Source organism: Pogonomyrmex barbatus, unplaced genomic scaffold (genome assembly GCF_055798465.1).
Source record: "Pogonomyrmex barbatus isolate J1 unplaced genomic scaffold, ASM5579846v1 scaffold2, whole genome shotgun sequence".
Classification (NCBI taxonomy): Eukaryota; Metazoa; Arthropoda; class Insecta; order Hymenoptera; family Formicidae; genus Pogonomyrmex; species Pogonomyrmex barbatus.
Genome location: NW_028297116.1, coordinates 8,642,951 through 8,666,365, shown reverse-complemented (window position 1 = coordinate 8,666,365; position 23,415 = coordinate 8,642,951). Strand labels below are relative to the sequence as shown.

At 33.7% G+C, this 23,415-nt stretch overlaps 1 protein-coding gene and 1 long non-coding RNA gene across 2 annotated transcripts in view; both read right to left on the bottom strand.

Moving 5' to 3' along the window:
• Window positions 1-12,228, bottom strand: part of LOC148936624 (uncharacterized) — a 58,925-nt gene extending 46,697 nt beyond the window's left edge. Inside the window, exon 1 of the long non-coding RNA XR_016139331.1 lies at window positions 10,626-12,228. This is a non-coding gene — a long non-coding RNA (uncharacterized LOC148936624). The remainder of the gene's footprint in view (window positions 1-10,625) is intronic.
• Window positions 1-23,415, bottom strand: part of LOC105427595 (uncharacterized) — a 128,751-nt gene that overhangs the window by 99,607 nt on the left and 5,729 nt on the right. The window lies entirely within an intron of this gene.

The following is a 23,415-nucleotide window of genomic DNA, read 5'->3' as shown; positions in this document are numbered from 1 at the left end:
CACCGTTATATCATTCCTACCTCTCCGCGTTTTGCACCGCGGTGCTTGCCGAGGATCGATATTATCTCAGCCATTATCCTCCGTCTTGTTCACGTAGTTATCCTTCGTCGCTTAATTGAAAAGGCACGATGGGGCAGTGTGACAAAGAGGAGCTCGAGGTGGAAGTGATACGATGAAGTCTCTCTCTCTCTCTCTCGGATGTAAATGTGAATGCAGCCATCGACACTTGCGCGATGGAGATCGCAACGAATTAAAGCGAGCGAATACCGAATACTAATTGAATATTCCCTTCTCGTCCGCATCACAAACGGAATCGTGATCCAAAGAAGGACATGGGAAACAATGCCCGGTTGACCCCTACGAACTAATCATAAATTCACTCTAACTTCAAATTATACTAAGTACAGGCGTGCCGTACAATTTCCCAGCACCGAATCGTAATTATCGTTATGCGAAAACTGTATCGTGTCGGTTAATACGATGTAAAGCCGTTCGTACTGCTGTATTTTGGAGCGCGAAACGCGTGATATTTGCCGAGGAAACGCGCGTGCAGTTTGCAATATTTAAAGTCCGTGGTGTAAAGGGTTACGTATAAGTCCCTTAACTTTACTCCCCCGTAACCTGATTATGTCACCTCGAATAATTTTGCCGCGTCCGTGTCCGAGTTCTCATGTAGCTGATAAAGCGCGATAAACCCTGAAAATGGAGCAGTCCGGTCATTCTTGCTTCCACCTTAACTATGGATTGCCTGCTTTTACTTTCGGTAACTTAAAACCCATATGGTAAACGTGAATTACATGAATACATGAATTACATTAATAGCATGAATTATATTAATTTAATTTAGAGCCGTTTTTTTAATAAAATATAAAAAAAATCTAAAAAAATGTAAAATCTAAAAATATTTCATTGATATAAGCTAAGTACATACTAACAAACAACTAAAAGATAATATAGTTAATTCTTCAGAAGCAAGATCTCAAGTGCTAAAGACATACAACGCAGTGGCTATTTAAGTCTGCTAAAAATAGCAAAAATGGCACGTAGTTGATGATATAATTATTCGAATTTATTTCATATAAATATTTAGCACCTGATCTTGCTTCTAAAGAATTAACTATATTATCTTTTAGTTGTTTGTTAGTATGTACTTAGCTTATATCAATGAAATATTTTTAGATTTTATATTTTTTTAGATTTTTAAAGGAATTGGCTTTCAGTTATTTAAAAAATATTTTGTTTGTGTCACGTATTATTAATATTAATAAATAATTACTTTATTAATTTTTATTTTTTACGTATTTTTATGGAGGTAAATGCGTGAATATTTAATCTCTCAAAGAAAAATCGATTGATTATTTTTCGCTTTAAGATAATTTGTGCTCGACGCGCAAGTATCGATAGTGCAATTATGGAAATGCCTCTATCCGCATGCTCGCTCCAGCTGGAGTAACTGGAGTATTTTAATGGCAGTGCGAATGCACTGTAGAATAATGTAGATAACAGATTGGTAAAAGCGATACGCGAATTCAATCGCCGATTTTGTCCTATGTAAATTCATTGGATTACTACGAGATATATACCGCGTATGAATGTGATTATGCGCGAGTGAGCGAACGAGCCGGCAAAATTGCAATTTGCACGATATATGATTTCACGAATGTGCCATGAAACTTTATCGCAAATCGCGGAAGGAAACGCGATGTAACTTGTTCGTTATATTTACATTTAAGTAAAAAGTTACTTTCACGAAAGCACCTGAGAGAAAGAGAGCAAACAAGAAATTTAAGAGCAATTTTAAACACAGTTCTAATTTTAAAAATTTCTTAAACAATTGTACAATTTTACGTTATTACACGTGCAATAACTTTTTTATCTACAAGTAATTATCTTTTTTTCGTATTTTAATACAAATACAATATAATATTATAGCTATTATTATCAGGATATTCGGGAGGCTAATTTTGTTAAATATCAAGACGTCATTAAAAGCGGGACGTGTCGGTACAATGGGAAATAATAATTTATCCGCAGGGACGTAAATCAATCCTCGCAAGAATGGCTGCATTTAGCAGGGAAAAATTGAATAGCACCCGCGTAACAATCGAACCTGATTCAGTGGAAATCCAGAGGTATATATCAATCACCACATCCAATTGCCACTCAACTGCTGTCCCTGCTGAATGCGCCCAATGTGACATATCAGTTCTGTTGTCCCATTCATTTAATCTGGAAATGGGTCGAATATGCCCGCACATGTAATTTTACGAGCAGATGTGCGACACACCGCACGACAGGTACAATTGTACACGTTAGATGCAACGATCATATTTATTTAGTAAGTAAAAAAATACAGCAGACTGCGGACGTAGAATTTTTAAGGACATTAATAATGCAGCAGAATTTTTTTTTTTTACGTTCCCTTTGTGAGCTCACACGTTCTATTTCACGCGAGAAGAGAAATATTTCTAGATGGTAAAGTTGAGCGCTTCGGTCCGTATATACTCCCATAAATATCTAATACCGTGGTACGTGGCTTGTTCACTTCCGCTAACGATTCCCACTCTCGTCCCCCCTGCGGAACCGAAGCACCACCTTGTACTACATCCTTCGGCGTCTCGGTATCTAAGGGAAAAGCCTCGTTAGTATCGTTCGCCGTCTTTGTATCGCACGTACGTAACTCACGAGTAGATACTCCGGTGGTCCAGGAATTTTGGAATTTCGTGATCCGGCGCGAGCCTGCATATTTCATTGCAACTGCGAGTGCACAACGTATCGATAAAATATAAACTTGCTGAACATCCCTTCGCCCGACGGAAGAACGACGCGGAGAAGAGAGGAATGTAAAATAGAATCTTGGTCCAATTAGGAATTTGATTTGACTTCACCGCATTATTATTGTTACCATCAAATTTGAGATTTTCAATTCAGATATCTCTTTTAAAGTGTGCATTTTCGGGACGATGAATGAAGTGCATTCTCCGAAAAACGATATCATTCTTGAGCAATCGCGCGTTTAATGCATAATACCGGGACACAAAACTCGCCATGTAGGACGCAGTGACGTGTGCAGACATTCCAAAGATTCATCGGTGCTAATTAAGATTAATGAGTTGTCCGAGAAATCAAGACCAACTTCCCGCGTGGTAATTAACAGTCTATTTCATCTTCCTATATAAGACGGTTCGCCCGCAAGCTACACCCGCACGAACGTCATGGAAGTTTCTCTCCCTTTCATCCTCATCCCCGACGCATCATCTCGGGGCGAAGGGCACTTGTTACGGAAAGAGTCTTCCTCTCCTGTTTCTCCTTCGCTTCTCGACTCGCCTCTTCGTTTACATCTTTTCACAACTCCGATGCTTCCATTTAAGAAACGTTGTTCGTCAAGACCAGAATTACTTCGCTATGGTATGCGCTGTTGCGCACATTGACGCTGCTACAGATTCTAGATCTGTCGAATCCTCTTCAAGAAGAGAACTTGTCTTGCTTTTAACATCGGAGATTTGATTTATCTTTAAGTTATAAATAATTGAGAATCGGAAAATACGATATATCGTTTTCCATCTCGTTTTATTGTGTTCAGTTTGCAGTAACATGAATCTTTTTAATATTATTATATTAAAATTCATTTATATATAAAGTATAAATTAATACAAACTAAATATTCTGTAATTATTATATTATATTATTATATTATTATATTTTAATATAGTATGTTATGTAGTATGTTATATTTATCCAAATTAATTAAAAATAAAAGATTGTAATATAAAGTTGAATTTAAAATTTTAATATAAAAATATCGATATTGCATTTGTTTTCAAAGTATAAGCGATCAAAGTTAATCAATAGTATCACTGAGTTTGCGCATTCAAACTCGCAACTGATTCATTTTCACAATTTATGTGATATTGAATTTTTTTTACTATTCAATTGATCTTGTGTTAAATGTAGTTATTATTATAGTATGCCGCAAATATAGTATTCAACTATTGGCAAATCGATTATTAATACAGAAAATTGTAATTATTACATGTAAATTATTTAATCTTGCTTTTAATAAAAGTATTTGCTTTAATTTATTGCTATTATTTATTAATTGTAATCGTTATTTTTACATTATTAAATCTATAAAACAAAAAATAAAATAATAAACTTTTATCGGAATTTGTTTCGTTTAAGTTAGAAGAAAAACAGAATATACTCAGTTCACATTTATATCATATTATGCTAAATATTTCGAAGCTGTCTGATATTTTTATATTAAGAATATTTTTTGTACTTTAATTACAATCTATTTTTTTTAGAATATATTATTAAAACATTGTATGGTGATTATCGGACAGCCAATTTATAATAAAACATACATAAAAGTGAAAAACTTTCTTTTACAACCGACTATCTATTTGTAAGTAATTTTGGAGCTCAGAGCTCGTTACGCGAAATTTGCATGCGTTTACTTAAGCCAGGCGCTACATTGTTCATTACTTTTTTCTCTTTTGCGCCGCTTCGACCGCAAAGAGTAATTTTTTTAACCGCAACGAAGAAAAGTATAAACTAACCGGTCGATAAAACACGTGGGTCTATCAAAACTTTTAACCGCGTTATACTCGCATGTCGCATGTACCCACGCAGATAATTAGTTCACTGTCTCGCGCCGCGTGCAAAGAGTTTTCTAAACACAGTTCAATTTAGATATGATTTAACAGCTAACTCGACTCGGTGAGTCGTGGAATAATTCGTATTATTGTATATAATGCCAATCGTTACGGCGCATCTGCGCGGCATGCAACACAACCGTGTCACAATGCAACAATTAATCTCTCTCTCTCCCTACCCCTCTTTCTCGAAAATGCGACGTTTTAGCTATGACGGTCAACTGCAACGTTTGATAACAGCGTTCAGAAACAATCGGGACGGCATAAGGGTCGTTAATGGAACACGACGTGCGAGATCCGTTATTAGATAGACGCGCATTAGCAACAGCGAAACAGTTAAACCATCCGTGGTGACATTAATCGTCTATCACGAATTTTCGTTACTCGAAAATTGTATGACTATCTTCCGTTACATTATCTGCAGATATCGGTCGTTAATACCGTCATTATCATCGTACTTTGTTAATCTTCATCTCTGTTTACGATAATTACGATAATGGCATTATATAGAAGTCAGAAACACACATTTTATCGACTAAAATTTGAACAAACATAAATGCGCGCTTCTCAAAATTTTATAACTTTATGTTCAAATTTTTATCCGTCATCTTTATATTATATAAAAGTTAGAAAACTTTGTGATATTTCAGATTTAAATTTATTAATTGATATTTATAATAATCACAGACAATTAATTCAATTTAATTCACAAGCTAATCATAAATTGAGGTTTATTATCGAGAGCACATCAACAGAGTCATTAATTAGGGTATTGTTGTGGGTATTGGTTAACCGAGCTCATGAAGGTACCTCAATTTATTGATATTTTTTTCTTTAATCTCAAATGAAATGTGAGCGTGTGCAAATAGCGCAGCAATTATCACCTATGGCATATTAATATCTCGAATTACGTGGTTTCATGTGCAATTAAGCGTTTCTAAAAACCACTCAGTGAATTCTACATCATGGTTGTTTGCATCGAAGAGTCATCAGTGCGTTGTTCTATTATAATTTTATATAATTAACACAATCACAAAATTTATTTTAAAAATCACAATATAATTCTTTTACATATTGAAATATTTGTTAAATGACAAAATCAACCGACATGTCAATTGAAGATTTCTCTCGGAAGAATACGCGGTAAAATGTATTTGTATTTAAAAGCGTGCATTTTTTACGCACCGCAAGCTAAATCGTAAAATGCAACACAAAACATCAAATTCTGATAACAATTGGTTCACACGTAGCGCCGGTCCGCGCACGTGTTTCAGAAAATAAAATACGATAATCTAAACCATGCCGGACGGATTAAAAGCGGTTTGATTAAAATGCAAACGTGTATAACATATCTTGAAAGAATGTCTGATACCTATTTTTACAGGGAAAATTATACAGGGTATTATCCTTATCAAATATTAGCCCTTTGCAAAATAGAATTATGAACGATGTAAAATGCATTTTTATCGCGCGATGATAATAAAAGCGCTCCACGATAGTCTTATAAAATCGTTCTGAGCCTCCAGCTTCCGATAGTCGATTATCTTGTTCGACGATAAGTTTAATAAATGGATATTGTACGCCGGATAGAATGCACAATAAAATCAAACTGAAAGCATTTCTCTTCCTGTTACCTGAGAAAGTAGTTTGCTTTAACATCTACATCCTCTGTCTCTTTCTCTCGATGCGCAAGCGTATATTAATTTTAATTCTCAATTTTCACTTAGTCCGATTCTCGTATTTTCATCGGCTAAGATTACTCGTGCCTCGTGAGATCGAGCGAGTTGCCGACTCAGTTGCCGTATAACGGAGAGCATATCGCTTTACGTGGCGAAGGGGATAAGGGGAGATAAATCGAGAAGAAAGAGGCTTTAAGATATGCCAGCAATAATAATCGAGCTAGATCTAATGAGAAATCTTTCGCAAAAGTTAAATTGGCTTATCGAAGGAATCGCGACGGAAGATGTACCGAATTTAATAGCGGGAATTTAATTCCGCGCGGAATGCCGCTGACAGACGGCAATTTAATGATTCCTCCTCCGTCTTCGTCGAAGAGACAACAAGTACGCCAGTATTTCGACATTTGCGCTACACATTTTGACATCGCGGCTTTTTAACATTTCAACATTTCACGTAATTGCAGATAATAATTGCGCTTCGTCCAATTTTATTTGCAAGCTGCATTCCCGAAAATGATTTTGCATATTATGCCTCCGGGCTAAAATTACTCGTGGAATCGAGATCGCGCGCAATTACAATCGCATTTGGCTTCGGGCGAGCACGGAATGAAATATCGTCGATAAAGATAGCGAAATAAAAACATGATGTATAAACGTTTATGTACAATGTTATCTTGTGTGCATTATTGTTACGTTGTCAAATCAAGCATTGAGACGAACATAAAATATCATGTTTCATTTAATTCATATGGACGCAAGGAATAATTATGCATTTCCACATTTTAACATTATGATTAACAGAATACGATATTATTATTCAGTCTTATTCTTCGTTGAGACGTGTCAAAGCACGTTAAAAAATACTATGTATATGATTTATATTTAAATATTGCATAAAAATTATTTCATAATTAATTTCAAATTATTAAATATGAACACGTTGTTTTCCTAAATTATTAAAAATTACAACTCGATGGATTTAATTAATAATTAATAAGAATGGAATTAATAACTTTGACTTTTAATTCTACAATATTTTGTTCCAAGTCACAAAACAATAAAATAAAAAGCATAATGCCGAAAAAAAAAAGAGAGAGAATGTGAAAGGAGAGAGGGGAAAGAAGGAAGTGATGTATATATGAAGATGGTTCAACAAAAAAGTTCGGAAATAAAATTTTCATTATTATGCAATCGGAATATATGAAAACGTTGCGGCATAATATGCACGATATATAATGTACATGTTTATATCGGGATAAATTTATAACTTTGAAGAGAATTTTCAGAGATTATAATTTGTTAATTAAATATTAAAATTTGTTTATATTACAATGATCGTAGAAATGTATTTTACATTCGAGAGCTCATTTTATGTGCTATTCTCTTTCATAATAGAGAACAATAAAATTTAAAAACAATTTTACTATATACAGTATAATGACGACTGAGAAATAATAATTCCCAATTGTGCAAATTGTAAATGAGCGCGAATAGCTTGTCAGCGAATTATAGATTACTTTCTGCTATTTGCATGCGAATCGCGTTATCATTAAATTCGATTTAATTGCGGTAACATGTATATATATAAAGCAGTCTATGCTTCGACGGATATTACGATTGCCTCACATGCTATTTAATTTGAACGACACCATTCTCATTATCAATTTACAGTAGAATCAAAGAGATAATTAAATTTTAACGATAACCTATACACGCAACATTTGTTTGAGATATCGAGAAACTATAACAGATTGACAGTAAATAAAAAAATGAAGGATAATCAAACATCTCTATAACGTTATTTTATTAGTCATACTTATTGTTAGTCGTCATTACATTAGTGAAATCTTTAAACACAGGAAGTAAAGAAAGAAAAATTAAATTCTTTTTTTATCGACATGCAAAAGAAAAAATTCGGAGGACTTTTTTGCTGTATTACTATTAATTTTATTAATGGTAGCATGATCATTAATTAATTATTAATTAACTTATAAATATTATTTTTAAATATTTTTTTTAACTTTATCATTGTTTATTATGAAAATAATAGCATATAAACATATTTTTGAATGTAAAAATATATTTTTATGGTCATTATAAACAAAATTTTATTGTTCAATTATTAAATATTTTTAATACTTTAAAAATTTTGAAATATTAAAAAAATATTTTAGTATTTTAAAAATGTTTTTAAAAATTTTTTAATATTATAAATTAAATTAACATTATAAATTGTATATAACTTTACATACATTTGAAATTGTCAGTCCCCATAAATATCAAATAATGTTATCAGAAATTTCGTAATTAATTAATTTGAACGTGATACGCTCGCTGCTTTTTGGAGTAATGAATCGAATGGTGCAGGTAGCGAGTGTAACAATGTTTCTGGCTATCGACGTCACCTCGGCGCGCAATATCCTATACGTAGACGTATAGGATAACATACAATCCGAGAGAATCGGATAGCAACCGATACGTAAACGAATCTCTGAAAGATCATGCCCGTGATCCCAGAAAATGTTTCGAGTGTATCCCGATATATTGGAGCTTGATTCGCATACGACTTCCCTCCACCATGAATGTGTTTTTTTTTTCTCAGATTTATATGACGTGTGCGTGAGTGTGCGACGTGGCTCTCGTGTGAGTATAATATAGTTTGTGGTCGGGGGTGAGGCGGAGAGTCGGGAAGAACCGCGGTGATGGGCGATAAAGCACAAACCCCCTCGGGCACAGGGATTGCTTATCATAGTCGTCATCGATCGTTCGTCTCCGATCGCGAGATAAATCCCCGGTTCGCGGCAGATAAAGCATTCGGTATAAAGCATGAAAATGTCGTCATCACGAATAATCGAAGTCAATATTCCGAATTGCATCGATATTGAATCGATAACAATCGAGAATTATAACGAGAGATAAATGCCGTTTTAAATGTCGTTCTACATTCGATTCGTTCAAATATACAATCCTTAGTTGGGTTTTATCATTCAAACAACCTATGTATTTTCTATTCTTTTAAATAAATATTTAGGGTTTATATTTATATCTATCTCGTATCAACAAACATTGCAGACAAGATCTTTTAAAATAAAGTTTATATTTCGAGATATGAATGCTTTAATATCCATTTCGAATAATCAACTATATACTAGGCTAATATTGAACGAATTACTATCGTGAAACCCGATAGTGTTAATTAAAAAAATCGAGCGAGTTGTTTTTCGTAATATTGATGAGATAATTATTGACAGAATGCAAATATCTTGTCAAGATAGAATAGATTCTCATAAAATAAATGTTCTTGATACTTGGATTTATATACATGTTACGTATATCCGATATAATTTTCTCACGCAGAATTTCAACATGCGAACAAATTTACATATCGCACGCATAGATTTGCATATAGCAGTTGAATAGTGAAAAATAGAAGCGAGAGATAACCTGATTTAAAAGGAAATGTGATATTTGTTTGGTTTAAGATACAAGCTAAGGTGAAAAGTGCAATTAAGAACGCAATATAATTAAAAGATAAAAAACTTTTGTACTATATAATTCAAAAGCCGGGCTGAAGACATAAATATTTCGCCGAAAGTATTTCTGGCGAAAATCTTTCCCCTCCAAAAAAATAACCAGCGACTCACCGAAACGATGCGCAGTGGTGGAGTTGCGGTTACTCGAAACTATATTTAGCTGTAAAGGGGAAATGTAAATCTTGTAACAGCGCCCAGAATATTAGAGTAATCAGTATTTACAATGGTATTGGCGCACGAAACAACTCTCTATTACAGTGAAAACTTTAGAATGAATTGACATTACATATCGTGTGAAGATATTTTAATACGCGCAATCACTACTAATAATAATTTCAAACGTTCTTTTTGCTACAATAGGAAATTGCTTCACATGCCATATTTTGATAACGCTGAGTCTAAAACAGTGCTGTCCAGGATTTGCAATTTTATGCTTGGAATTGATACGTGTCAATATTCACGATCGTTGTTTTTTCTACTTTTCGTAGCGTGCGATTTTAAGATTGATCGTCGCACGCTATGAGAAAACGGCAAAGTGAGAAATAGAAAGACAATAGCGCGAATACCGACACGTATAAATTCCAAAGCTCAAAATTACAAATCCTGCATAATATTGATTTAGAGGAATAATTCTCGCATAAAATAATCGAATGAATAATTAATTTTTGGAAGCAGCAGATGAGATAAATAATGGGTAATAATTTAGCTGCTTCTATTTACTCTTATCTACTCGTTTAATTTATTTATTCACCTACCTTTGCTTTGTTGTCGTTCGTTGCCTCCCAGGTCTTCTTTTCACCTCGTTTTTTTTCTTCCTCTCTTCAGATTCCGCGTACACATATGATACACATAACACTCACAAAAAACACAATTAATTGCGGCCGCGCGTATTAATTGTCTCAACATAATAATCGCACTTTGAACTGTACGATCCGTTACGATTCACACGGAAAAACGGCGTCCGATTCAGATGTAGTTAAATTAGAGCCAGCGTACAATAAAGATAATACCGAACGAACAGAAGTAAATATTAAATTTTAGAAATGAAAATTCGGAATAAAGATTAAACATAACGTACAATGGACACAAATATATACAAGCTATGGTTATTTTACGCATTACGTTTAATCTTTATTCCGAATTTTCATTTTCAACATTTAATATTTATTCCTGTTCATAATATTTTCTCTATTGTGCGCAGAGCCTTAGGCTTGCACTCGCACCAAATCTCTCTTTCTCTCTTTTCCTTTCTCCTTCACATATTTCACTCGAATCTGACAGCATCTTCACTTTCCGCTATACATTGCGCTATACATTCTGCTATACATTGGAATCCCATCGAAACGCGAATTGTGAAGATAACGCGAGAAAAAAAGAACCCGAAGCTCGATACCCGCGAAGTCATCTCGCAAATTGGTACAAGGAACGACGAGTCTGATGCAGCGGAGGATTTTGATAAATCATAAACGACGGAAATATGAGTAGAATTTATACTACGCAATTTACAAATATTAAAACATTGCCGTCATTACGATCGCATAAATTAAACATATAAATCCGTTCCAATTGTAACTTCGGAAGCTTCATCAACGTCGCTGTTCCAATACCACGCGATTAACGATAATCGAATTATTAAACAATTAAGAGGAGATCGCCGAGAAAAAAATGCGATTCGAAATTCAAATATACGCGTTATCTTTCGCGCTTTTTAATCCGGAAGCGAATGGAATAAATCAATTTTTATAAATCTACGAAGAATCGAGAACTCGATACGAGTTTTAGCTGAGCTTTAAGCAAGTGTTAATAATGCTACGGTGAAACGATTTGTGATTTTCGTCTTCCATACCTCCGGATTCCGCGAGGCGGAATAAACGTGCTCGCTTTGATAAGATACATTTATCACAGTCGTTGGTCACGGTAATTAATTTAACCGTGCGGGATTACAGCGGATAATTATTCGTAGGATGTATAATCGCGTCTCGATGGGTAGTGCCAAGATACGCGGAGCGGCACGCGCCGCTAACCTGCCGGTTCGAACCTCACCGCGCAAATGATAACCCGCCGGGCGGCGGTCTTGCGTATCAAAACAAATACTCGGGCCATAAACAATGAGGCCGTACACATAGCGAACAGCCCCGCCATTACGAAATGCTTAACGTATCGGAAGTAAACTTACGCTGAATATTCGCGCCACTTTCAAATAACTCTCGTAAACTATACACATATATTTTGCGCTTTGTCTTGTGAATTTCACGTAGCCTTGCCTTCCTCCTCAGGAAAAAAATAAACTGACTGAAAATATATTAATTGGTCCGCTTATATAAATTTAATATTTATAATTAAACAGTTTGGTGAATGTAGAAGTGAAAAATTTGAATTTGTATATTGATTTGTATATTATGCGTACTATTAAATAGTAAATCTTATATGTAGATTATTTAATTCTTCTTTTTTTAACAATTTGAGTAGTTGAGTGAGTTGGTTAATTATTCTGCTTGAAAAAATTATTAAATCTATTATTTGAAATTTGAATTTTTTCTTTGCTATATTCGGAAAATAATCTAAAAAGTCTGTTACATTTTAAATCAGATTTTTTATAAAAATATTACAAGATTTAAAAGCATTTTTAACATCGTGCGCGCGCGCGCGCGCGCGTGTGTGTGTGTGTGTGCGTGCGTGCGTATGGTGTGTGTGTGTGTGTGTGTGTGGTGTGTGTGTGTGTGTGTGTGTGTGTGTGTAATCTTCTTTCAAATATCAAATATTAAATCATAAAAAGCAAAATTCAGAGTGCTTTAAGATAAATTTCATTTGAGTTTCTCGATTAAATATGATTGCAACTATAATAAAAATTGCAAACTATAATAAATATAATAAAGTGAGCTTGACTATTTAAATTTATATATTAAATTTTATTGTTGTAGAAAAAAATAAACTACTGATTTGAATATACCTGTTATTATTAATAAAAAATAAAAAATATATATATTTTGAAAGAAATATTGTTCTTTTCTAAGAAAATAATTATCAAATTTATTTTATTTAAAAATTTTTCTAATAGATATAAATAATAGATATAAGTTATAATAATATATAATCAACATTCTTTTGTTCACTCGAACGAGGTGCACAAATATTATTACTCCATTTTTCATATCGATATATTTGAAACAAATTATATCTTGCCAATTAGATTGCATTTTTTTGCGATATACTTTTTCATAATTACTAGAACAAAACGCGCGCTTCGTGTGCGCCATTTTTTTTAATATTATATATTTTTATATAAAATATTTAAATATTTATCACATATTATATACTTGCTACTAAAATCTCACATAATTACTAATGTTAACTAACGTTATTCCGAATTTTCATTTCCAAAATTTAATATTTATTCCTGTTCCTGATATTTTCTTCATGTGCAAAGCTCAGAAAAGATTGTATACCTTATATATAATTTTGTTATAAACATTGAAACCTTTATGGTTGAGATAGCGATACAATAGTGCGCGGCCTTGGTACTTTGTTTACAATGTTTATTGTATCGACGGGTATTGTATACGCGCACGCAACGCGTTATTATTCAACCACCGACGCTCGTGCGGGCAGGTGATGTTACGTATCGCTCCGCGTTTTCACATTTTCTTTTCGAAACGAAGTCGCGACGAATTCTAAATGACGTTCAGAACATTAATGCATGTTATAATAAACATGCATGTTGATAGCTCACGCAGTTATGAGTTCGGATATATCAAAAGACGACTTGTTTTATTTGAATATTCTGGGCGACGGAATTGACTCGTATTCATTGATTAACGCTTGTTTTTTGAAGTATAGTGATAACTTATTTTTGTAAACGAACGAGTATTGCTTTAACATAACGGAAGGGCTGCGTACTTCGAGAAGCTTTTTTTAATGATCTAATTCGAGTATCTTTAACGTTCAATATAAATTCTCCTGGAATGGAGCTTCTTTGCTTTGAAATCTCATTTAAATGTAGTTTGCATTTTGCAATATATATATATATATATATATATATATATATATATATAATTAGTCTATTAGTATATTGTATCAATCATTTATTATATCGTAAAATGTGTGTGTGTATGCGTGTGTGCATGTATCTCAAATAAATTGTAACGAGTCTATTAAGAGTGTGTTCGTTTTGGACGCTCATACGCTATAAGCATCATTTTACTTTTATTATTCATATTCACGTCAAAGAAAAATAAAACAATGCTTCCAGCGCACGAGCGTCCAAACAAACGCACTCTAAATGAAAGAGCAAATAGATATGATAATAGAGATTCAGAAAGTAAAATATAACAATTATATTATTTAATGTTTCATTATCAAAGATGCTGTAACGCTTCACGGAAATTAAATTTTATTTGTAATATGTGTTGAATTTCTAGTCTAGTCAAACTATTGTTGTTTAGTTAAGAGTTTATGTATGTGTCGCGGCTGGTACGTCACATGTTTACGAGCGCTCTGCGCGCTACCAATGTCTCACCGGTGTTCGTAGGGGTAGGTCGCGATACGCATCGTTCCGTATTTCTTCGCATTTCTTCAATACTAAATCGTGTTATATCTTATGAATGTAATAGTAAATACTTCTTAACGCACGTAATTAGCGACTCATAAACATATCGAAATGACGATGATCTCTAACCAAGTATATACATATTTAACATGACTTATTCCTTTGATATTCATGAAATTTTATAAACGATAACCCCTCCAATGGGTACGGCCTTGACGTGGCAGAGGGGCTCAGTATTCCGAGGGATTCCTTTGGGTTCGGAAATCCCAAAGACGAAGAAGCTAACAGTACCCGTTGCACCGTTATTAGCAATATTAATATTAACATTAGGTAATATTATTATTATTAATAATGTACTAACACAACATAGCCACGTCGTCGTTTATGGCTCTTATGTGGCAAATTAATCGATCAATTTTTTTAATCGACCGTCATTTTTCCGCCGCTGATTTTCAAGTGAATGAACGAACTGCAGCCAGTTCGTCGCGCCGCACGTTTGGGAGTGCAAGTACAAGTGACTAGGCTAAAAGACTTTTATTTAAAATTAGTCCGCGCGCAATTATAATAATTCGCGAGTGTTTTTCGCGAGTGTCCTGCGTGCTGCGAGGACATCCGACGACCCGACATCTGGAGAGGAGGAGGAGGCCTAGGAGAGGCATCGAGCACCGGTGGAGCACCCTTGCGGTAAATATACATTTTCTTTTTCAATAAAATTAATCAATTTTTTACATTTATTTGGATTAATAAATTTCGATAATTAAAATTTATAGTTTTTTTCGGGAAAAAAACAGTTTAAAATATTATACGCCTTTATTTCTTATAAAGATTTTTATTGAAAATTATTTTATTATTTTAATGAATATTTAATTGAAAAACAAATATGTAGATTTGATATATATAAAAACTATTTTGTAAAATATCTATCATTTAGAACACTTATAATTTGAATATTCTGTTTATGTTACAGAATCATCGTAGCTACGTGGTAGATTCACTCCGCTGTTGCGCATCGGATTGGTGAGTGACACAATTTTTTTAATGGGGTTACAAATCTGTGAAACTTGTCTTAGATTATTTTATTATATATTTATATTTATAAAAATATTGCAGTTGGATCTTCACAGATTTGTTGCTCTAAAAGGAATAGATTTAAACACTTTGGAATATAAATATATATATATATATATATATATATATATATATATATTTTTTTTTTTTTAATCCTGGTTTAATCTTAAGATATTTATTTGACATTAATTTATTTTGTTGAAATGTACACGTATAGAGCTCATGAAATAGAGTTCATTGTGTTCATATTTCATTATTTTATATCATATTTCGCATTTCAATTGAAATGTCTATTGTTGTTTAATAGTTATAAAATATTCTTGCAAGAAAATAAAAATAAAATAATTTAAAAATTTTAAAAAATTAGATATATGTATATAATACATCAAATAATATAGATAATTTAAAAATAATAATGAATTTATTAAATTTTCTTTGGAAATACAGTAATATATGGAGTTTAAATTCATTTAATTTTCGATTTTTTAAAATAAATATTTAATGATAATAGAAATGGCACAAAACGCGTAAAAATTTATATTATTATAGTAGTTTTCAAAAATATTAAAGTTTTAATCTTTTTGATATATCTTTTTCAATAAAAATAGAAGCAAAGATTACAAAAAATGCTTATATCTTATATTTATGTAATAAGAATATACGTTTCTTATGTGTATTTTTTATTTATCTATCTCTCCTCTTCCTAAGTTTTACCAGGATTAAATATCTAAATCAGTACATGAAAGTCATATATGTATATACTATGTATATGTACATATGTATATTCAGACTTTTTAATAATATATCATAAATGTAACATATTACAACACAATTGAAAACGATCTCCGCAATAACAGCCGCTCATGAAGTGAATGCAACGAGAGAACTAATCGGCACAACGGAAAACCGACAATAATAATTTCGATATATTCGAGTATTCAACTTAATATGCCTTTTTTAGAAATGGATTATTTGTCTACAATTTCCATATTTTGCTAAATTCTTACATACTGAAATACTTTAATCTATCAAATGAATGAAAGCGAGGCAAACACTTTCAGCAACAATAAAAAATAAAATTGTTAGATTTAATAAAATAAAGTTTTAATATAAAAGCAAATGTATATTTGATATTTCATACAATTTTTGTATAATATTTTAGTTCAACAACGACTTTCACTCACAAACTTTGTACTTTGAAACTTCACAAGTAAACATAAAGTATATTTCCCGTAATGCATGAAGTTATATCATAATACGTGTGTGTGTGTGTGTGTGTGTGTGTGTGTGTGTGTGTGTGTGTGTGTGTGTGTTTTATATAAATTCCTTATTACAGTTACGATTTTATATTTTCATGTCGTGTTCACCGCTAAGCGGTTCAAGCAGAAGTATCAAACTCTCGATGCCTTTCAATCCTATTTTGATTCCATTCCATTTATTTATGCATTTCGTATCACGGAACAAATATTTGATTTTACCTCAGCGAGACAAGTGGTAAAATCATCGGTATCGATAGATTATGATTATTTTAATAGAGATATTAAATGTTTTGTATATTATTCGCTGTACTTGACAAGAAGTGAAGAATTAATGAAGATCCGATGCATCACGCATCGAATTTTAAATAAAATTATCAAAGTCCTTTATAAAAATTTGCATAAAGTAGTCACGTCAACAAAATATACCAGAACGTATACGTGAAACATATCCGACAAAAACAATGAAGAGCCAAATGCGTTAAGTGGCTTTCGAAGTATCGAAACGCTTAGCCAAATCATTCCCATATTTTTCCAATCGTTCCCATCCGTTTTTGCTGTATGCAATTTCGATATTCCAGACGCGATTTCATGCTCGCGGAATCATTCGTATGAATGCGAAAAGTTCTCTGCCAGTGTTTGTAAAATTTCGTTCCATCGCGGCGCGGCGGCTGTTTTTAAACCGGGCGCTTCTTTTGCGACTGACACGTAACGCGCTCTCTATGCCAAATTGATGAGCTTTAAATTATTGCAACACATTTTTTACATATCACGCTGCGCTCAACTAAGTCGCAATTAACCTTTCCGCTTTTGAATTATGAAACGCCATACCGGGCCCCTCCCCCTCACTCCCCCCGAATAAAAACGCTGAATAATTTTCCGTCCGCTGCAGTACCTGACTAAGCATAATTTTCATACCAGGCGTATATGTACATGCACAGAGAAATGCTGTTGCCCGGTCATTTCTTATTCGGGTTTTCCACCATCTTCGTTGAAATTACCATTTCTACGTCAACACGTTTTTTCACAGTCCCGAACTCGCCTTTCACGCACACGGTCGACATAATATAATTTCCGCGACGTAAACGCAAGTCAGCGGATTACAAGTTTCAGCACTCCAAAGGGCTAACGTTTACTTTGTGCCCATTCTCTCAACGCACGGTCGTGATTATTTAAAAATACATCACGTATTATTTTACTGCAAGCGGAAAATATATCACGGCGACGAGATGAATTACATTACGTATGATGAAAGCTTACCTGTTATATTTCTATGATAATACCTCTGTGAGAGGCAATCATTTTAAGAAGGATACCTTTTACCTTTCTTATTGTCCGTCGGCGATTTTATTTGTACAAAAAAGAAATTTGCCTCTGATCGATTTAATCCTGCTAAACTAATTTCCCGAAGAACTTTTGAATTAGACATTAATTAAGAAGAGATAATGCGATATTAGGATAGTTCTACTGCACAGTTCTCTCTGAATTATGTGCATCAATCTACATGACATTTTGTTATAATCAAATAGATTGATATGCATGATGATATGTATGTAGAGCCGATATCTCTTTTGTATAAGGTTTTTTTCTTAATTTTTTATTTTATTTCATTTCTTGAGGTTACTTTTGATAATTATATATGTTTATTTATTCTGGAATATATGGACTATCTAGTTCCATATGTTTCATATATGTTTTAGCAACCATTAACATCATTTTCCAGTGATATTAACTATATATTTTGAAATTGACCTAAATAAAAAAATAGAATAAACGTAACATATATATATATATATATATATATCGATTTTGCAATATTTCTTTCTCTAATAATGCATCTAACAATTTAGTTTGTAATATTTTTAAAGTTAACAGTTTCTATATATTTTTGCAACCCCTATCGATTTATTCAAGTACACGAAATATCAAAGTAGGAGATCGTTATTTTCCTCTCTTTTTTCTCCTTTTTATCAAATATTTGCCATCTAACTCGAATGCACGAAGATTGGCTCATCTTCAACCCTATGTGCTATGTTTCTCTACAGGAGCTGTAACGAAATTGAAAGTGGTAAGGTGACAAGTTTCTCCGATAACGAAAATGAGAAAGAGATTGGGATGTTCTGGGACGGAAAAATTTTTCGAACTTTTTTCCTCTCGTATACTTCGTATAGCTTAACTTGTTAATTAGCACTACTTATATAATGAAAATGTTAAATAACAATGTCTAACAAATTTATTATGAAAATAAATAACAGACTATTCGGAGAATCTTATCCGTGTTTTCATCATCTCGCGAGTAATCTAGCTCTAGCAAGATAATTTAATTTTGTTTTGCACACCCAACCGATATTACGAAGTTAAATGATAAAACGTCGTAATTACGGCTTATAGCATCACAAGTTTTAAGGCAAAATGGCGAAGGCAGTACTAAGATAAAAGAAAGAAAGAATAGAAAAATTACGGGATAATTATTATTAATACCTTTGTTAATATCTTATTAATATCCTTATTAATATCCTCCGATAACTGATCGCTTTCCAACGCATTCGTGACATAATCGATCGATTCGTAAGCGACTAATTACCATCGATTAATAATCACCGTTAATGTGTGTCGCCGCCAGCGACTTCACTGCAGCATCACCATAATACGTAAAATTTTAATATTTCTTTGGAAAATTCACTTAAGAAATATTGTAATGTATTTATTAATTTTTAATCGTTGACTAACAAGAAGCCAGACAGAAACATTAAGGTCAAGCAATTCCTAGATTCAAAATGATTTTTCATATTAAAAATACCACACATCTAAGATTTTAATTAATATTTTTTAAAAAATATTAATTTTTTTTTAATTATCTCGATGAATAGACTCATCGGTCTAATAATGTAACAATTAGAAGAACAAAAAGGATATGTGAGGACATTAGCAAGAGATTAATAAGTAATATCTTCTGTCATCGTATCGTGTACAATTAATTTCCCGAAAGGACTAAAAAATTCGATTACGAACTTTTTATTCGCAAAATTCCTTTCAAGCACCACTATGTGGCGAGTCGATATTTCAAATTAATTGAAAGCGCTTCTCGGTTAGCACCTATGGAGCTATCGTGGGCTATCGTGTCGACAGCCCGCCAATTTATCCGTCTCGTCGAAAAGGCACGACTTCGTTCGTGCTTAAGTTAAGTCGGGATGCGCTGATGAATATCGGGTTCAGATAGTTATTAATCAAGCGAAGCGACGTCGCGATAATAACCGATATCGATGTAAGCATCGATTAAATCCCTCTTCAGGCGATAAAATGTCAATTACATTTTCGCGCCAAATATTTCTTGTCAACGAAACTGGCACTTTATCTTCTATCGATCAGCCGCACTGCCCGTGGCTACAACAATTGCAAATTAGTTCACTGAGCTGAATCTGTTTTGCTTTTTTGGAAAAAAAAACGGAATTTCAATTTAAATTAATTAGTTATTTTAGACAACTCGCATTATTGCGTTTATGTTTATAAAAAACTGTGTTGTCAGATTAAAAGCATATATACACGTTGCTGCTACACAGCGGCCTTTTAATTATTCCGCATTTCGTGGATTACTTAAATTTTCGTCAAAAAAAATTAGTTAAAATGGATTTTGGCGAAGCGTACAGTAAATTAAGTTTATTCGTATGCCGGCGTGTGTTTAATTTAAACAAAGTAAACCTGAAATTAGCATTCTCCCGAAATTTCTAACGTAATTGGATATGTTAAGACTAAGCATCTCGCTTAAGCCCTTCGCATTATCATACTAATATCGCCGTAGGTACCGACGTCAGTTATCAACTCGTAGTTGTATTTACCGAGAGTCCCTATATCGGATGCCTCTAAGGCACGACTAAATTATGTATACGGCAATACGTTAATGTCCTTCGCAAAGCGTACAGAAAATTTGCGTTGATTGCATTAAATTTTATGCTAATAAGCGGTGCACGATATTAAACATGTTCGTAATATCCACGTTAGCGCGCATTATGCATATCTCGAGAAAATGTACACCGCAATCTCTTAATCATTGCACTAATTAATTCAGGGCACACGGCACGCTGTGTTAGCGCCACTGACTTCCTGTTTAAGCTATCTATCTCCTCTGTTAAGACGAAATCTAATATCCCTCTCGTACATCGTACACCCTCGACCGGAACGGAATATGACATCAATCACTCTAGAATTATTAAATTTTACGTTCAAATTTTCATGCGCGCGCGCGCACGCGCGCGCGAGCGCGCGAGCGTTAAGCTACAAGAGCTTCGCGTAATTAATACGCTAATATTAAGTTATCGTCGGATCATTACGCATATTGCGAGGATGCGATGAATCCATTTATTGTATTAATTAATCCAACAAATATAATGCACCGTATATAATACGAAATCTCCGGTTTCCTGTGTACCATCCATTTCCTGTTCACTAAAAATCTAGTACCGCGTATATATAAATATATGTCGGCTATCGAACGATTCGCCATGTAATGTCCACATTTGGCGCTCGTCCAAACAAATAAAGACCAATCGAGAACCTTCGAAAGCCGAATTAAATTTACCCATTTGGATATTAATCTTTATCTCTCTGTCTCTCTCTCTCTCTCTCTCTCTCTCTCTCTCTCTCTCTCTCTCTGTCTCTCTCTTTTGTTCTCCGATTGTGATAAATTCCCGATATGGAAATCGTGAGAGAAACGGCTCTCGAGAATGGAAATCTCATTAAACAACCATCCTTTTTCCACGAGTAACCAGGTAAATGTTCGGGATTTTTACTCGTTTTTTCGATCGTTAAGTAAACGACTCAAATAGATAAATTGGTATGTTTGTAGAATCACCGTGTGTTTACGTCACGTAGAAACGTAAAAACACGCTTTCGTTTTAATCATACCATATATGCGCATAATCTTCTCGAATACAGAATCTACACAGAAGTGAAAATGTCTACACAGTGAAATTTTTACCTTTTATCTGGCACATAAACACGATGTATTTTTTAAGATTAATAACGGAAAATATCATCACAGAGAAGCAAAAATCATAATTAATCCAAAAATGCAAATGGCCGGCTGTCCGACAAGTCGATAATGATACTTTTTTTTTTATAGTACACGCGAGATTGTTGCGTACTCTCTCGAGCTAAGCGAATTTTTCGCGTCACATTCGGCTGCTCGCTGACCAGAGGTACAGCAGATCTAAATTGATAGATTCGCGAATCACGGTTCGTGTAGAATGGAGAGATGGGACATGTTCTCGTGGGACATTCGTAGGAGGGTTGGTCGCCGGTAGGGGTCGACAATGCACGCAGCGGAGCGGGTGGGGGTTCGAAAAGAAAGGTATACCTCCGTAAATTCCAGCATTTTTACCGTCGACCCCGTGTACGCGTCCCCGTCATTCGATTCATCCGGCATCGTACCTTTTTCCGATGGCCAACGGTATACTTTTGGATTCGAGCCGCTTCGATACCCTCGAAGGCGCTGCCGGGTAAAATGTATGTATGTACATACATGTTGTACAATACGGCGAGGTTAACGTTAGAACGAATCCGTCGCCGGATCAATACGCCAATAAAAACGTGAGGGCGAGAGTGATATTAATTTATTTTTTTTTTTTTATCTCGCAACGAATTTATATCCGGGAATATTGTTTTAAATAATCCTTTTCTTCCTTATACATACACGTGAAAATACGTGAAAATTATACGTTTAATATTTGCTAAAGTTTGTGGGATGAGATAATTAAAAGCCCCAATAATATATTTTCCGCACTTAAAATATTCTTTAATTACGAAAAAGCAATTAAAAATTGATATTGTGTAATTGAAAGATTGATTTTGCTTGCTTATTACGCTATTATATTATCCCATATGTTAATATTTGATCGTATTAATATCTCGATGTTTTAAACGCTTCGAAAATTACAAAAATTAAAAAATTATGTTGTTTGAGGTTTCTGCAATGCGCTAATTCTTTAAATAAAATATGCTCGTGGCATTAAATTGCGCCAATTTATATATCGCGCAGTGGCAGAAATTATTATATTTCTCACATGCTGATTGCGTACGTCAAAAGAGATATTAATTTGAAACTGACAAAATTGTGTTCGGTATAGATTCCTTCCATTGATTCATTTCGCTAAACTATTCAATAAAATGTTTCTGATTTTTTGATGGAACGTGATAAAAGCAATGGTAGCGTTTCGGCGCGATTTTAATTGTTTATATTTCAAATACACGTCCTCCTGTATGCAAACATGTTGGTAGTACCGTCCAAATTTACACGTTATTGTTGCTGTTAATTGAACGTTCTATTCGTTTCTCATTCATTAAACTTGAAACGAGTCGATTAATGTAAAGGTATATAAAATGAGTAACACAATGGTACGTGTGTGTATGTAGTTGAATGATGCGGTTGCAATTTGTATCGATCTTTAACCTCTTCGGAGTTTCATAACTTTTTTTTCGCGAAATTTTAGTTAGCAAATCCGTTATCACGCAAACCTTGAGTTCTGAATAATTTCAGGATCGTCAGTGCGAACTATGGTTTAAAATTCCAGAGACGTATCTCGCTCTTCGTGCGATTTAAACTTGCCGCTGCCTGCTTTTATGTACTACAGGATAACTTCACTAATGAGAGAACTGATACTTCAACAGTCGAATTATAAG